Source organism: Elephantulus edwardii, unplaced genomic scaffold, assembly GCF_000299155.1.
Source record: "Elephantulus edwardii isolate Elephantulus edwardi_28Jun2011 unplaced genomic scaffold, EleEdw1.0 scaffold00066, whole genome shotgun sequence".
Taxonomy (NCBI): domain Eukaryota; kingdom Metazoa; phylum Chordata; class Mammalia; order Macroscelidea; family Macroscelididae; genus Elephantulus; species Elephantulus edwardii.
Window position 1 is genome coordinate 9013211 of NW_006399816.1, and position 15655 is coordinate 9028865.

Genomic DNA, 15655 nt, shown 5'->3' on the forward strand with positions numbered 1-15655 from the left:
GACTTCTATAGAAAAATGGAGCATGTCCAAAAGTTCTTCTTCTTCTTCTAAGAAAGATTTATTTCTTAGCAAAGATCCAGGTCAGTAATGAAAGGTAAGTCACCAAAATATCTAATTGTCTAATAAAGTTCATCACTATAGCATAGAATTTACTCCAATACTTCTTTTTCTACTTAGGGAAAATCTCAAAACTAATTCCTGTTCTGCTAAGATTTCTAGTCCATTATTTGGATCTATAAATATTAATTGAGAATTTCAAATTGGAACCTTGGAATTCTTGGTTTTTATCAACTGGTCTCTATCCTTAAGGCTTGGATAAAGGATGAGTACAAAATATGAGTAAGTTTTGCCTCTTTTCATTCTTCAGACTGTCAAGGATTCAGGATACACCTGAAAGTTTTAAATTGGGGGAAACAATGGTGTCCTAGGTGTTACCTTTTAATAGTAAGCTTAAAGGGTTGTACACATTCAGAAATTCTGTATTATGTTTCCAATTTGGAAAAGCACAGACTTGAAACTCAAGATAATGGACACTTCCTGCTACCGTATAATATTTGATGATGTGGCATACTGCAAAAGTTATTTTTAAATGGTTGTGCCCTTTGTGCATGATATAAAAGAAGCCCATAAATATCCACATCACTATTAATGCTTAAAACTTACTTTTACTGTACTACCAAGTCAAAAGTGTCTCAGAGCTGACCCTCCAGCAGGTTTTCAGAGGCAATAAACTAAACAGGAGGAGACTCCCTATTTTCTTCCATGGAGCAGCCAGTAGTTTAGAACTGCAGGCCATTGGGTTGGCAGCACAGATCTCCCTTTACTTTTTTCTAGCACACCAAAAGTTGATACACTCAGAAAAAAAGAACAACGTAATTAAAGACTATGACAGCTGAGCAAATAAGCTCTTGTTAAAATTTGATTAATGTCTAGAAAAAGCAATGTTTCAAATTACAAAAAGACTAAATTCAAGTAAGACATTAAAATATTCAAATCACTATATATTCAAATTTTCTGTGAAATATAAAGAAAATTAAAATGTTTTAAAAATAAGGTATTTTTTCCCTATTTACTGGCCATTTATATTTCTTTCATAAATCCATTCACCATATTAGAGCTCTGATGGCTTAGTGATAAGGAGTTGCTCTGGAACCCAAAGGCAAATGGTTCAAATTCACCAGTTGCTCCATAGGGGAAAGCTGGACAATCTCCTCCCATGTGATTTACTGGCTCTGAAAACATGTTAAAGGGTCAGCTATGAGTAGGTCCCAATTCAATGGTACATAACAACAAAACCACATATTTTGTCCATTTGTCTAATGAAAGTCATCTTACTAAAACTGAATGAACTCTTTGGTCACAACTAGCATGTTTTGCAAATATTTTCTTCCCCATTTTAACTTTATGATTTTTGTCATAAGGAAAAAAATTAAACCTATTATAATTTAATAGGTCTTTTTCACTTAAGAGTAGTAAAAAATTGCACCCTTCTAATACTTTTGTGGTTTATCTTTTACATTTAATCTTCATTTTTATGTACCAGCAAATTTTGGAGCAGTTTATTTTTCTGAATCCCTGGCAAGTTGTTTTTAACAAAGAAAGAACAAAATTTAAAAGAAACATTCATTATAAACTACATTCTGAACCAGGGAAGTATTTCCAATTTAAAGATTTATCTTTTTCTCAAAATAAATTAATAAAGAATACCCTCATGTGCTACTAAATTTATAATCGGAAAAATTAAAACCAACTTTTCAAATATATATGTGCGTGTTTTTATCTAGAATTTATTTACACTGTCCTAGAGATGGTCCTAATTCAGTATTATAAGATTAACAAATGGCTCTAAAATAAATATTAAACACACTGGCAGGAAGGAGGTAATATTAAACTGCCTTAAAATCCTTCCCAACACTTAAATGACAATGTACACTTTAAACAATCTAATCACACCCATTTCCTTCAAACATCTTGAAAAGAGTGTTGGAAGAGTATCACATATCCAATGTCAGTTGATAAATATGAAATTGCTATTTTAAACCTTAAAACTAAAAAGTAGTTGAGAAATTTTTCATAAGTAATCTGCTGTTAGTTTACTTCTCATTACAATCTAAAATGTTTTATTTATATCCTGGAATTATGGAAAAATATACAATCTTAAAGTACAAAATTATAACTACACTAAGAAAAATTGCTTTTTCAATATTTTCACTGTTATTTTTCTATCTTATCTGTATTTAAACAGCAGAAGTACATAATGGACAAACTGGAAGCCAAAACACACATATTAACAATTGAAAATATTTCACTGCATAAGTTAATAAACCAAATTTATTTGCCACCAAGTAAATTCGAACTCAGCAATTCTGCAGGACAGGGTAGGGCCGCGCTCTAGGGTTTCCACCACTGTAAATCTTCACAGAAGCAAACTGTGTCCTCCCTCTTCCCACAGAGCAGATGTAGTTGTTGGGTGCCATCAAGTTAGAACCAACTCACAGCTGACTATTCAATGGATTTTCATAGCTCTGGTGGCCCAGTGGCAAGAAGCTGTGCTTCAATCCCAAAGGCATGCAGTTCACGGCCACCAGCTGCTCTGTGGGAGAAGGATGGGCAATCTCCTCCTGTGCAATTAACTGTTTCTGAAAACCCACCAAAGGGCCATTTATGGGCCAGTTCTGACTTTATAGTACACAACAAAAACAACCACAACAACAAATTGCACAGGAGGAGCCTGCCCATCTTTCTCCTACGATGCAGTTTGTGGATCCAAATAATGTGTTTTTGGTTTGGCAGTGCAGCTTCTTACTGTTAGGCCACTACAGCTTCCTTGAGAATAAATTGCTTCTTACTGAGAGAATAAATCATGAAGATAAAGGTCAATAATTAACAATGTTTTTAATTAATATGCTGTTGTTATATATCCTGAGTCATTACCAACACATAACTGACCCTCCAGCAGGTTTTCAGAGGCAGTAAACTACACAGGAGGGGACTGTTCATCTTCTACTTGTGGAGAAGCTGGTGGATGCAAATCATGTGCCTTTGGGCTTTAGGTTGTCATCATAACTGCTTACCACTAAGCCACCAGAGCTCCCCCTTAAGTAATATATATTGGAAATTTTTGTGTGTAGAATAATGAAGTGCTTGAAAATGAACTGACTTCACTACACACTTACATACACAAACACACACACATCTAACATATATTATGGAGCAGCAGGTTGGATTTGAACCTTGTACCTTTGTGGATTGCAACTCAGCTTTTTACCAATTCTCAGGCTACCAGTGCTCGTTACTTAAGAAACACTGTTAATTACGGACATACCATATTACAATTTATTCCCTCAGTAAGGCAGAAGTGACTGACTTAAGATCATTGCATTTTGTATAAACTTGACTGGACTTCAATGTTTCTATTTGATCTGGCCTCAATCTATCCTCTCACTTCCTCTCCCATCACCTTCCTCATATCTTCCAAGGCATGAAAGATTTTACTCAGTCCTGCCATAGCTTAAACCCTGTTGGCATAAACTATTCCCCACTCAAAGCCTGTACAGTTAACTCAAAGCCTTTCTTTAGATTTGATTTAAACATCACTTTCTCAGAAATACTGTCTTTCCCTGCCTACGGCAAACAGTTAGCTTGTCAAATGTAAACATGACTTATCTACATAGCATTTCACATAGTCTTAATCTTTAAATATTTGTAACTTGTTTACAGCAGAGGCTCCAGAACTTTATTGGTTCCTGCTGCTTCTATTAGCATAGGCTTTTTTCCTTTTTTTAACTGAGTCTCAACACCAAAAGAATTAGCTGGCACAGTCAAATTAATACTCACCAATTATTTCTGAAATAAGTCTTTTTGAGAAAACAATATACCAAATTGAAAAGTATCTTTACTTCACTTTTACATTATAATTTGGTTTTTTGTGGAAAATATACATATATGAGGCACTGAACAACTTCTCAAATCTTAGCATCAAACAGTATTACTAATCTCATTTCCGCAGTGATTTTCACATGCTACTTTCTTTTGTATTGAAGCAACCACCTATAGACATCAAAAGGAGTTCTCAAAAGGAGTGTCACATAATCAAATGTTCAAATTGTTAACTATCTTGAGCTACAAGTTTGCAAGATGTCCAACAGATGTCACTATGCTTCCCTCAAAAATCTGACTATTTCTACTAGCTCACTGACATGCCCAGCGTACAGTACCTCTGGTCATGGTTTAGGAACCACAGGAATGAAAGCTACCTTTCCACACTATGCAGTTCACCATGGCTCCACTGTCAATCAGCTTAGAGGATAGCATCAATCTTTAGATTACATAACCAGGCAATTTCTACTGGTTACAGGATCTGCAAATCTTTTGTCTTCCAAGGAAAGTCTATTCTCTTGCATTGCTGATAAAAATGGAAATGCAAAATCAATCTGGAACTATCCACCAGAATTTAATATGCCTCTATCCTTCAAGCTAACACTCCCGCTCTAAGGAAGAGATCATGCAGAAATAAAAGTACTACACATGAGACTGTACGTACTATGATTATTACAACTCTTTAAATATAGGTATGTTTATGTTGTTAAGTGCCATCACATCAACTATGACTCAATCTCCCCATGAACAACAAATCTGTCCCCTGACCTATCTTGTGCCATTTTTGTCATCTCTAATATATATGAGCCCTTTGATACCCCACTGTCAGTTCATTTTGTTGAGGGTTTTCCTCTCTTCAACGACCTTTCGCATTTCTAAGCATGGTGTTTGGGCTTTTTTCAAGCATTGGTCTCTTCTTAACAACTTGCCCAAGGTATGTGGCACGATGTTTCGCCATCTATGCCTCTGAGGTGTAGCCTGGTTACATTTTTTCCAAGACATATTTGTTCTTTTGGGATATTCAGTACTCTTTTCTAACACCACAACTCAAAGGCATCAATTCTTCCTCTGTTATCATTACTCATCTGTCCAACTTTAAGGTCCATAGCAAGTAACTGGGAAAGACCATGGTTTGGATCAGGTACATCTAGTCTTTAAACTGGCATCACTGACCTTGACAGCAGATTTTCCCAGTGTAACACATCAACACATAATTTCCAAGAGTGAAAATTTTATTTCTTGACTGCTGGTATTAAAGGTGAGACTGTGGATCCAAGTAAGATGAAAGCTCTGACAACTGTTGTTGTTATGTGCCATCGAGTCGCCTGCGACTCATAGCGACCCTATGTACAACAGCCCTAAACTCTGCTCTGTCCTGTGCCAATCACACTGTCTCCGATACACCCATCCCGATTACCCCCGTCACTGAATCAATCTACCTCATAGGGGGCCTTCCCTTTCTGCGCTGTCCCTCTACCCTACCAAGCATGATTTCCCTCTCCAAGGACCTGTCCCTCCTTGCAACATGTCCAAAGTATGTTAGATGGAGCCTCAGAATCCTTGCCTCCAAGGAGCAGCCAGGTTTGACCCTTTCCAGGATGAATCTGTTTTTCCTAGCAGCCCATGGTACCCTCAATACTCTTCTCCAGCACCACAGCTCAAAGGCATCAATTCTCCTTCTATCTTCCTTAGTCATTGTCCAACTCTCTGATGCATAACAAGTGACAGCAAAGACCATGGCCTGTATCAGACGCACCTTAGTCTCCAAAGAGACACCATTGCTCTTCAGTACTTTGGAGAGGTACCTAATAGCAGACTTTCCCATGGCAATATGTCTTCTAATTTCCTGGCTACTGGTGCTGAGAGTGTTGACTGTGGAGCCAAGCAAACTGAAGTTGTGAACAATCTCAATCTCTTCACCATCCATCCTGATGCTGCCAATTGGCCCAGTGGTGAGAATCTTTGTCTTCTTGACATTGAGCCTCCATATTGCAGACTGCAGTCCTTGATCCTCTGCAGCAAGCGCTTCAGGTCCTCCTCAGTTTCAGCAAGCAGGGTTGTATCATCTGCATATCACAGATCGTTGATAGATCTTCCACCAATCTTGACCCCACATTTCTCCTCAGCTCTGACAACTACAATCTTTTTTCCTTCTATCATGGTGTTGCCTATTGGATCAATGATGAGGAGTTCTGTTTTCTTGATGTTGACATGGAATCCTTATTGAAGGATTCCTTGATCTTCTGCTGTAAGTTTTTTAAGTCCTCTTTGGTTTGAACAAGCAAAGTTTTATCATCTGCATAATGCAGGTTGTTGCTAAGTCTTTCTACTATCTTGATGCTACTTTCTTCTTTATAAAGTCTGTTGCTGTTGTTGTTGTGTACCAAAGTCAGAAATGACCCATAGCTGACCTTCTGGCAGGTTTTTAGGGGCAGTTAATCACACAGGAAGAGACTGCCCATCCTTCCTCCACTAAGCAGCTGGTGGGCTTGAACCCCATGCCTTCAGGATTACAGCACAGCTTCTTGCCACTAGGCCATGAATTATTTGCTCAGCATACAGACTGGGTACAGCTCCGATGCACACTTTTTTTAATAAAAAACCCATACAATGCTTCCTTGCTCTCTTTGTACAACAGCTTCTTGGCCCTACATATAAGTTTCATATGAACAAAATTAAGTGCTCTGGGATTCCTATTCTTCTCAATGTTAGTCATAATTTGTTATCATCCACACAGCCAAATAAATGTTTTTGCATAGGCAATAAAACAAAACTAGACATTTTTTTCATATTCTCTTTTTCAGCCTAGTATCCATCAGCAATGATAATCCTGATGACACAGTCTCTTCCAAACTCAGCTTGAACTTCTGCCAGTTCTCTACTAACGTACTTTTCTAGCTGTTTTTGGATGATCTTTGGCAATATTCTGCTTGCATGTGCTATTAATAATATTGTTCAATAATTTCCATATTCTGTTGAATCACCTTTCTTTGGAATGAGAATATATATGGGTCTCTTCCAGTCAGTTGGCCAAACAGCTGCCCTCCAGATTTCTGCCACAGAATAAGAAGTAGATTCAGGGTTGCATTTCATAAAAAATCCAGGAAATGCAAATAAAAATGAACTTCCATTTTCCAGAACCATAAATACTTAAACACATGTACAAGTAAATAATGCTCAAAAAATTTACTATTAGCGTTGCTTCTAACAGTGAAAAACTTCAAAAAACCTGTTATAAATTAATGAGAGCACTCCAAAATACTTAAAGAACAATGATGTTAGTTTGAAGACTAAAGTGTGATTTAGGCCATGGTCTTTTCCATTACTTGCTATGCATCTGAGAGCTGGACAATGAATATGGATGACAGAAGAAGAGTTGATACTTTTGAGTTGTGCTGGAGAAGAGTAGTGAGAACATGTCATGGACTTTCAAAAGAATGAACAAGTGTGACTTGGAAAAGGTACAGCCAGAGTGCTCCTTGGAGGTATGGATGTCAAAGCTTCATCTCTCATACTATAGATTTGTTGCTAGGGGAGGGTATTCCTTGGAAAGGGATATCATGCTTGGAAAGGTGGAAAGTCAGCAAAAGAGAGGAATACTCCCAATGAGATGGACTGATATGATGATTGCAGTAATGGACTCAAGTGTTATCAAAGATTGTGAAGACAGCACAGGACAGGATAGGATTCAGGTCTGTAGTTCACAGGGCTGCAATAAGTCATACTAAACTAGACAGCACCTAACAACAACAAAAAATATAGTGTAATATTACTATATAATAAAAAGTGGCTACTTAAAAGACCAACGAAGAAGTTTATCTTTTGCATTTCAAAGAGAGGAGTGAACTGGGGGGACGGAGGGAGGCATAGAGAAAAAGTGCAACAATGAATGAATGGAAATCCAAAATCTCTGTAAATGTTCATTAAAATTAAGAAAATAAAATACTGATAAGGAAGGATTGCAGAGATATATCGTAAAATTAGATACAAATTCAAATACATAGAATTATTTGTCAAAACAAATATATATGTATACTGTTTTTACTTGATGTACACACACATTTAAACTGCAAATGTACTGGAGAAATCTAGAAGAATAAAGACTAAACGACTACACTATTTTCTCCTGGAGAGGGTGATAGTATTCAGGTGCAAAGGGAACAAACTCTTTTTACTCCATTTATTTCAATATTGCTATTTTTATAGATGAAAAACAGCTTATAAACTCTTTTTGTCATTTTCTTTTAAACACACACAGACACATAAATCTTTTTTGTTGGTGGTGAACAATCCTTTCTACTTTAAAAGCTCTATCACAATTTAACTATTTTTATTACTATTGTTGTTGTCACAATAGAGAGGTTATCTGGCAATCACTCCTTCATTGATATGGTATAAAAACTGTACTATACTTCTCACCAGGCTCCAGATTCCCCACCCACTTCAGTTTCCTTAATTTTAGTTTATTATGGCCAAAGTCGCTGGACAAACTGTTTTGAAACAGGTTTAATGATCCTGTCTGATGTCTTGTACATACCAAGCCTCTTCAAATTTCTCACTTCTTAATGAAATATCTCTCACTTCTTGATAGACTATTCCTCACTTTTTGATAGATATTTCTCACTCGCTGATAGAATTCCATTTTATGAAAGGAAAATACCCACAGGAAACTTATTTCATTTACAGTCCTCCCACTCCCAAATATCAACAAATCATGTCACTCAATGTGCACCTTAATAATATAGCCAATAATACTCCAATACTCCAAATTGTATTGTACCCTGAGTAAAAAAAAAAACAAAAAAAAACCATACAATGTTTGTATACTGGCAGAAATAAAATTAAATCTGTCCTATTTCCCAACAAAGTCCAAGGATTGATAGTTGCAGAAATCCAAAGGAGAATAAGCAAGCAGTTTGTACAACCCCCACATGCAAATATTCTGTATAATGTTACTAATGCGTCATAAGAAATTATCTATTAATTAAAAGCTCAGAGCCTAGAATCAAAGACTCACCTTATACTTATTTTTATTCTTTAATAAATTTATCTTTGAATATTCTATCACATACAGTTGATCTCTAAATCTTAAATTAATCACTACTGATCCTTTGGTATATATACTATTACAAGGTGCCTCTGCTTCAATATTTCGATTTATAGTTCAGGTTAAAATGGTTTAACGGGAGGCATCTCACTCCCTGATTTGAAATCCTACTCCTCTGCTGTGGTGGTCAAGACAGTGTGGTACAGTGACCAGATCAATGGAATAGAATTGAGAACCCAGAAATCAGCCCATCTGCCTATGGTCCACTGATTTTTGACAAGGAGATAAAAACAGTTAAGTGGGGAACAACAGCCTTTTAAACAAATGGTATTGGCAAAATTGGAAAACCATCTGCAGAAAACTCAAACAAGACCCACACCTCACACCAAGCATGAAAAACAACTCAAAGTGGATCAAGGACCTATGACTAAAACCAAGGACTTTAACCTTAATTAGAGAAAAGATTGGAAAAACCCTAGAAATACTAATCCACAACATAAACAGTCTTCCAAGGATCCTGAAAAACCTACAATAAGGATAAAATAGATGAATGGAACCTGCTAAGAATCAAATACCTATGCACATCCAAAAACTTCTCCAACAGAGTAAAAAGGGAAGTCACAGACTGGGAAAAAATATTTGGTAATGACATGTCTGATAAGGGACTTATATCTAGAATTTATAGAATACTTGAGTGCCACAACAAGATAAAGGTAAGCAATCCAGTTGAAAAATGAGCACAGGTTATGAACAGACACTTTTCACCAAAGAAGACATTCAGATGACCAACAAGCACATTAAGAAATGTTCAAAATAGCTAGCTCTAAGAGAGATACAAATCGAAACAACTATGAGATATGTTTTCACCCCAGTAAGAATAGCAAAATTTAACAGAACAGCAAAAAACAAATGCTGGTGAGGTTGTGGAGAAAGTGGAACCCTTATTCACTGTTGGTGGGAGCGTAAAATGGTTCAACCACTATGGAAGGCAGCATGGCACTTTCTCAAAAAGTTGGAAATAGAAAATACCATTTGACCCAGCAATTCCACTACTGGGAATAGATCCTAAAGAAATCAGAACTGCACATGCATGTTTACTGCTGCTTTGTTCACAATAGCAAAGAGTTGGAAACAATACAAGTGTCCATCAGCAAATGAATGGATAGCGAGGCTGTGGTGTATTCACACAATGGAATATTATGAAGCACTAAAAAACAAAAAAACTTAAGAAATATTATATAAAATCGGAGACCATGGAGGACATTATGCTTAGTGAAATATCTCAGTCATAAAAAGACAAATACTGTATAATTCCACTGTTATAAAACAGGACTGACTTGGGAGTTGGGGGAAAACTAAGAGGAGATAAATAATGTACACTGCATTGAAACAGACGAGGGAGAGAACTGTATAAAGGGAATATATGATTAACTATTATTGGCACCCAAGCATCAAGGACTCTCCTTCGTAGGATCGCTATGACTCACCTGCAACTGGACTGCACTTAACAACAACAACAACAGCAACAACAACAACAACATTGGTATGAAAAGAGTTCCGAATAAGAGCTGCATAGTAAAGTGGTCTGGGGTAGGGTGACCGTATAAAAGAATTTTTTTTCCAAAAAAAAAAAACGACAAACAAACCAGTGAACTGAGGGTAAGGGGGCAGGGATGAAAATGTGCAACAATGAATGAATGGAAATCCAACTTCTTTATAAACTTAAAATAAAACCTCAGTTTAAAAAAATTAAAAAAATTTAATGCTTAAAGGTATCAACTAAAGGCAGGTAACCCAAGAGTTAGTAAATGTCTTCTACATAGGTTACTGCAGTAATCTCTGACGAAATACTGATTAGAAAAGCAGCAACAGTGACTGAAACAATGGACAGAATTGATATTTAGGGCAAATTCAGTGAAGTTTAGACATTAACAATTATGTGATAACACTGAAAACATGCAGAGTAAAGATGATGGGAGAATCAAAGATGACTGATAAGTTCCTGGCCTGTACAATGGTTGAATGGCAGTGCTATCACTAAGGAACAGTTGACCTGAAGTACACAGTGAAGTATCATGCTGTCAGGTATACACATGGAAAGATTCAAGTATTTACAGGACAGAAACGTAGAAGATGTAAGCCTAAGGTACCAAGTGTTGCTGTAACAGAAATATTACAGATGTTGTTGTTGTTGTTATGTGCCGTCGAGTCGCCTGCGACTCATAGCGACCCTATGTACTGACAGCCCTAAACTCCGCTCTGTCCTGTGCCAATCGCACTGTCTCTGACACTCCCATCCCAATTATCCCAGTCACTGAATCAATCCACCTCATAGAGGGCCTTCCTCTCCTGCGCCGTCCCTCCACCCTCCCAAGCATGATGTCCCTCTCTAAGGACCGGTCTCTCCTCACAACATGTCCAAAGTAAGTTAGACGGAGCCTCAGAATCCTTGCCTCCAAGGAGACACCCGGTTTAACCCTCTCCAGGACAAATCTGTTTGTTTTCCTAGCAGTCCATGGTATTCTCAATACTCTTCTCCAGCACCACAGCTCAAAGGCATCAATTCTCCTTCTATCCTCCTTGGTCATTGTCCAACTCTCTGATGCCTAACAGGTGATTGTGAAGACCATGGCCTGTACCAGATGCACCTTAGTCTCCATAGAGACACCACTGCTCTTCAGCACTTTGGAGAGGTCCCTAACAGCAGACTTTCCCATGGAAATGCACATTTTAATTTCCTGGCTGCTGGTGCCAAGACTGTTGACTGTGGAGCCAAGCAAACTAAAGCTGTGTACAATCTCAATCTCTTCACCATCCATCCTGATGCTGCCAATTGGTCCAGTGGTGAGAATCTTTGTCTTCTTGACATTGAGCCTCAATCCATATTGTAGGCTGCAGTCCTTGACACTCTGCAGCAGGCGCTTCAGGTCCTCCTCAGTTTCAGCAAGCAGGGTTGTGTCATCCGCATAACGCAGGTTGTTGATAAATCGTCCACCAATCTTGACCCCACATTTCTCCTCATAGAGCCCAGCCTCCCGGATAATCTGTTCTGCATATAGGTTGAAAAGATATGGAGATAGGATGCATCCCTGGCGTACGCCCTTCCCAATTTTGAACCATGCAGTCTTCCCTTGCTCTGTTCTGACGACTGCCTCCTGGTCCAAGTATAAGTTTCGCATTAGAACGATCAAGTGTTCTGGGATTCCCATTCTTCTCAGAGTCAGCCACCATTTGTTATGATCTACACAGTCAAATGCCTTTGCACAGTCAATGAAACACAGATAGACATTCTTCTGGTATTCCCTGCTTTCAGCCAAGATCCATCTAACATCAGCTACAATATCTCTAGTACCACGACCCCTTCTGAAACCAGCCTGGATTTCTGGTAGTTCTCTGTTGATGTGCTGTTCCAGTCGTTTTTGGATAATCTTCAGTAAAATCTTGCTTGCATGTGAAATCAGTGAAATTGTTCTGTAGTTTCCACATTCGGTTGGGTCACCTTTCTTTGGGATAGGAACAAATATCGATCTCTTCCAGTCAGTTGGCCAAGTGGTCGTTCTCCAGATTTCTTGGCACAACTTGGTGAGCACGTCCAGGGCAGCATCTGTTAACTGAGATATGTCAATTGGTATACCATCTATTCCTGGAGCCTTATTTTTTGCCATGTCCTTCAAAGCAGCCTGAACTTCTTCTTTCATCACCATAGGCTCTTGCTCATATGTTGTTTCATGAAATTCTTCTGTGTCTTCCAATTCTTTTCGATACAGTGACTCAGTATATTCCTTCCATCTTCTTTTAATACTTCCGGGATCATTTAACGTTCTGCCGAAAGCATCCTTGATTATAGCAACTCGAGGTTTAAATTTGTTCTTCAGTTCCTTGAGCTTAAGATATGCTGAGCGAGTTCGGCCCTTTTGATTTTCCGACTCCAACTCCTTGCACATTTCATTGTAATATTTTGCTTTGTCATCCCGTGCTGCCTTTTGAAATCTTCTATTCAACTCTTTAGTATTACAGATAGGTTTCTTTAACAAATAGAAACATATAGAAATATATTCTCTCTCAGTTTAGGAAACTAGAAAACTCAATTCACGCCAGCAGTGGTAGAAGGCTTTTTGTCAGCTCTGGGAGAAAGTCTTTGTATCCTCTCAATGTCTATGGGCCTGGAAGCCCTTAGAGATCTTCACGTGGCTTAGCATTAGTCTTCCTCCTTTTCTAGGGGTTCTCAATGCAGGCACCCCAAGTACAAAGGATGTGCTCTGCTCCCACCTTCTTTCTTGGATCATAACAGGTCCCTCTCATTCTGTTTCCTTCTATTTCCTTTTATCTCCTGTAAGACAGAAGGTGATGTGGGCCACACGCATGGCAATTCAGCTGACAATGGATCTGGACAGTGGTCTGAGTAAGGAGAGTATGGCATCTTTCCCTAACCCTGCCTCATTACTGTAACAAGCATAACCTAATTGTCAATGCTGTTGTTGCTGTTACATGCCACCAAGTCATCTATGACTTACAGTGACTCTGAACAACAGATCTGAGCTTGCCCTATCCTGTGCACTCCTCATGATCTCTGATATGCTCATGCCCACTGTTATAGTCACTGTGTCAAACCATCTTGTTGAGGGTCTTCCTCTCTACCTCTGATCCTCCACCTTTTCCAGCATGATGTCTTCTTCCAAGGAATGGCCACTCCTGACAACTTACTCCAAGGATGTGAAAAGAAGTTTCTTATCATGGTTTCTAAGGAGTACCTTAAACAATTTCAAATAGCCTAATCCAATCCTGCCTCATTTGGTAGAGGTCAGGATTTATAACATACAACTAATAGCAGGTAATTACATCAAATCATATCATGGGGTGATTACATCCTTACATCACTACCAAATCCCTAAGAATCATGGCCTAATCAAGCTTGTTGTTGTTGTTGTTATGCATCCTTGAGTCCTATGACTCACAGGGGCCCTCTGAACAATGGCTCTGAACCTTGCCCTATCCTGATCCAATCTCACTATCTTTGTCTGACACACCTGCCCTCAATTGCCAAAGTCACTATATGAAGCCATCTCATACAGGGACTTCCTCTCTTGAACTGACCCTCTACCATTTCAAGCATTATGTCCTTCCTCAAGGACTGGTCCCTCCTATGTCCAAAATACGTGAGATGGAGTTTCAACATCCTTGCATCCAAGGAGCAATCTGGTTTTAATTTCTCTAGAACAGATCTGTTTGTTCTCTTGGAAGCCCATGCAATGTTCAATACTCTCCCTCAGCACCACAACTCAAAGGCATTGATTTTAGGGGGACACAATTCAATCGATAACAGAAACAAGTCTGACACTCCAAATAGATACAGCATAGAGATGCTGGTTGAAATTGAAACCACCGAAGGAGGAGGTTAAGACAAACAAGGAGTGCAGCATCTGAAAACTGAACAAAATCTGCTTACCATAATACTTAAGAGATTAAGCAGAGGAATGAAGCCTATAAAGTCACAGAGATGACAGAGGACAACTCGGTAACCTACAAGTCAAAGAAATGTTCAAAAAGAAGTAAAATATACATGGTCAAAAAGAAGTAAAATATACATGGATACTCATCAATTATATTTATACTGAAAAGGTTGCTACTGGTCGCCTAGGCAAGAAGTTTCAGTAAGGAACCAAAGACAGGGATCAGAATGCAATGTACTTAGCAAATATAGAAAAGTGAAAAGCTAACACTTATAAAATGTAGAAAAATCTTTCTCAAATACTAATGTGTAGGCCAATCACTTACGGATCCTGGTGAGATTCTGATCCAGCAGTTCTGGAGACAGACCTCAGAGCCACAAGGCCTGCATGGCTAACAAACTTCCAGGTGAGGAAAAGACTACCATCTCACAAATAACTTGTTTTTGAGAAACAATAATATATAGAACACTTTTGAATAACCAAACTATAAAAGTAGAAGACAGATTGGTAAGTAGAGTAGAACTGAGCTTTTACTTTTAAACTCTGTGTAATAAGAGTGAGGCTTATGTGCATATTTTAAAAGTGACAAAAAGAACCAGCAGAGTGAAACAGATGACTGAGGCAAGAAGAGGGGGCCTGAGAATCAGGTTTTTGTTGAGAAGGGAGTAACACGGACTGGTTTTACCCATCTTCCTACGACAACCAGGAGACTCGTGGAAAACAATGAATCAATGTTCTCAGTACACTGGGAAACAGGTAGTCCAAAACGCCAGAGAAGGGTGACAAATCAAGGTGGGCCTTGCTGTTATCCCACTTTAGAGCCTGACAGTAGTTACCAGACCTCAAGCCAAGGAGGTGGAAACCAAAGAGAACTTTCTAATCTCAATGAAGAGACAGACATCAGAGCTGAGGAGGTCAAGGTGAAAGCAACTGCAGGGCAGAGTACACCAGAGAAGGACACTCCACACATTCTTTGCTCTGGTGTTTAGACGTGTCTGCGTCTTTGAATAATAATTAATGTGCATACAGAGAAATGAAATTGTACAAATAATATTCTCTAACCACTAAGGAACTAAACTAGACATCAGTTACAATTATTTGCTACATCCTATAATATCTGGAAATTAAGTACCATCCATAAATCAAAGATGAGGAATTCCAGAATATTTTAAACATGTTGTTGTTGTTGTTATGTGCCGTCGAGTCATTTGCAACTCATAGTGACCCTATGTACAACAGCCCTAAACCGTGCTCTATCCTGTGCCAATCTCATTGCCTC

At 38.4% G+C, this 15655-nt stretch overlaps 1 protein-coding gene across 3 annotated transcripts in view; it reads right to left on the reverse strand.

Moving 5' to 3' along the window:
* Positions 1-15655, reverse strand: part of NEO1 (neogenin 1) — a 247473-nt gene that overhangs the window by 164114 nt on the left and 67704 nt on the right. The window lies entirely within an intron of this gene.